Source organism: Ornithorhynchus anatinus, chromosome 3 (genome assembly GCF_004115215.2).
Source record: "Ornithorhynchus anatinus isolate Pmale09 chromosome 3, mOrnAna1.pri.v4, whole genome shotgun sequence".
Classification (NCBI taxonomy): domain Eukaryota; kingdom Metazoa; phylum Chordata; class Mammalia; order Monotremata; family Ornithorhynchidae; genus Ornithorhynchus; species Ornithorhynchus anatinus.
Genome location: NC_041730.1, coordinates 89,794,979 through 89,797,349, shown reverse-complemented (window position 1 = coordinate 89,797,349; position 2,371 = coordinate 89,794,979). Strand labels below are relative to the sequence as shown.

Sequence of the window (2,371 nt, the reverse complement as noted above, 5' to 3'; positions counted from 1 at the left end):
ACTAAGCACTTGGGAGAGTTGTTGTTGTTGTCTTATGCTGTCGAGACGGGTCCAACCCATAGTGACGCCATGGAGGCATCTCTCCCAGAAGGCCCCACCTCCATCTGCGCTCGTTCTGGTCGTGGATCCAGAGAGTTTTCTTGGTCAAAATCTGGAAGTGGTTTACCATGGCCTCCTTCTGCGCAGTAAACTAGAGTCTCGGCCCTCAACTCTCTCCCCTGTCGCGGCTGCCCAGCACGCGTGAGTTTTGACTCGTAGCAGACGGCCTTCCACTCGCTAGCCACCGCCCAAGCTAGGAATGGAATGGACGGGCCTCTGTTCGACTCTCCCTCCTGTAGCCGAAACTGGTAGAGGACTGGAAACTCTCCAGGTGCGACCTTGAGAAGTTACTTGGGAGAGTACAGTAGAACAATAAATACATTAATGCACTTGTATTAAGGTGATTTTTGCCATCTTCTCCACAGAGAGAAGCAGGATGACCTAATGAATAGATCCTGGGAGTCAGGAGGACCTGGGTTCTAATCCCAGTTCCGCCCCAAGTCGGCTCGGTGACCTTGGGCGATTCACTTAACTTCTCTGTGCCTCAGTCACCTCATCTGTAAATTGGAGATTAAGACTGTGAGCCCTGTACAGGACAGAGATTGTGTCCAACCAGATTAGTACCTATCTACCCCCCGAAATTAATACGGTGCCTGGCACATAGTAAGCACTTTAACAAATACTACAATTATAATTATTATTATATATCAGCTGGCAACCTGCCTCCCAGGCTGAGAGAAACAGGAACCCTTTTAATACCGGCTGTGTGGGCCCGGGGTGAGCATCAATTTCAGCTGGAAGCCTTTCAATCTGAACTGATTGCCGCTCTGTGAGGGAGACGAGAGGAAGAGGGTGTCCTTTCACCCTCCAGTTTGGTTGCCAAGTCTGCCGTCGGACCTGATCATTCAACTGCTGCATGAAGACCCGTAACATTGCCAAGGCAAGAAGGAAGGGAGAAAGCCACGAAGGACACTGAAGCAGCTGATCGCTTTTTGGCCACTGTAGGGATTTTCCGGGGTGGGACGGAGATGAACACATGTGCTGTAGGAACACCACGGCGGATGACTTTGCCGGTGTTTTTGTCTCATCACGTTCGAAGGAGAAGAGGGTGAGGAGGAGGGTGGTGGGGAGAAGGAGCTGGAAGGAAGATGGGTAAGGGGGAAAGGTAATAATAATAATAATGTTGGTATTTATTAAGCGCTTACTATGTGCTGAGCACTGTTCTAAGCGCTGGGGTAGATACAAGGGAATGAGGTTGCCCCATGTGGGGTTCACAGTCTTCACCCCCATTTTACAGATGAGGGAACTGAGGCCCAGAAAAGTTAAGTGACTTACCCGAGGTCACACAGCTGACACGTGGCGGAGCCGGGATTAGAATCCATGACCTCTGACTCCCAAGCCCGGGCTCTTTCCATTGAGCCATGCTGCTTCTCTATAATGGTGGTATTTGTCAAACCCTTACTATGTGCCAAGCACTGTTCTAAATGCTGGGGGGGATACAAGGTGATCAGGTTGTCCCACGTGGGGTTCACGGTCTTCATCCCCATTTTACAGATGAGGGAACTGAGGCACAGAGAAGTGGTGACTTGCCCAAAGTCACACAGCTGACAAGGGGCAGAGCCGAGGTTCGAACCCATGACCTCTGACTCCCAAGCCCGGGCTCTTTCCACTGAGCCACGCTGCTTCTCAAGGTAAGGAGAAACGGTGAGAAATGTTCTGAGAACAGCTGTAGTAATAGCATTTATTGAGTGCCCCCTTCTTTTTATGGTGTTTGTTAAGGTCTTACTATGTGCCAGGCACTATACTGAGCACTGGGTAGATACAAGCTAATCGGGTTGGACACAGTCCGTGTCCCACATGGGACTCACAGTTTTAATGAGAATTAGCGTGGCTTAGTGGATAGAGCACGGGTCTGGGAGTCAGAAGGACCCGAATTCGAATTTCGGCTCCAGCCCGCGTCTGCCGTTTGACCTCGGGTGAGTCCCTTAACTTCCGCATGCCTCAGTTCTTTCATCTGTAAAATGGGGTTTAAGAGCGTGAGCCCCATGTGGGACAGGGACTGTGTCCAACCCGATTAACTGGTATCTTACCTGGTGCTTAGAACAGTGTTTGGCATGTAGTAGGTGCTTAAAAAATACCATTATCATCATCTTTAATCCCCATGGCCTATTTGGTAGAGCATGGGCCAGGGAGTCAGAAGGTCCTGGGTTTTAATCTCAGCTCTATTACTCATTTGCTGTGTGACCCTGGGCAAGTCACCTAATTTCTCTGTGCCTCAGTTCCCTCACCTGTAAAATGAGGATTAGGACTGCGAGCCCAATGTTGGACAGGG

At 50.2% G+C, this 2,371-nt stretch overlaps 1 non-coding gene across 1 annotated transcript; it reads right to left on the bottom strand.

Moving 5' to 3' along the window:
- Positions 1 to 250: 250 nt before the first annotated feature.
- On the bottom strand, positions 251 to 388 carry LOC114810356. The gene has a single exon (XR_003758058.1). It is a non-coding gene; the product is annotated as a small nucleolar RNA SNORA7 (small nucleolar RNA).
- Between the last annotated feature and the right edge of the window lie 1,983 nt (positions 389 to 2,371).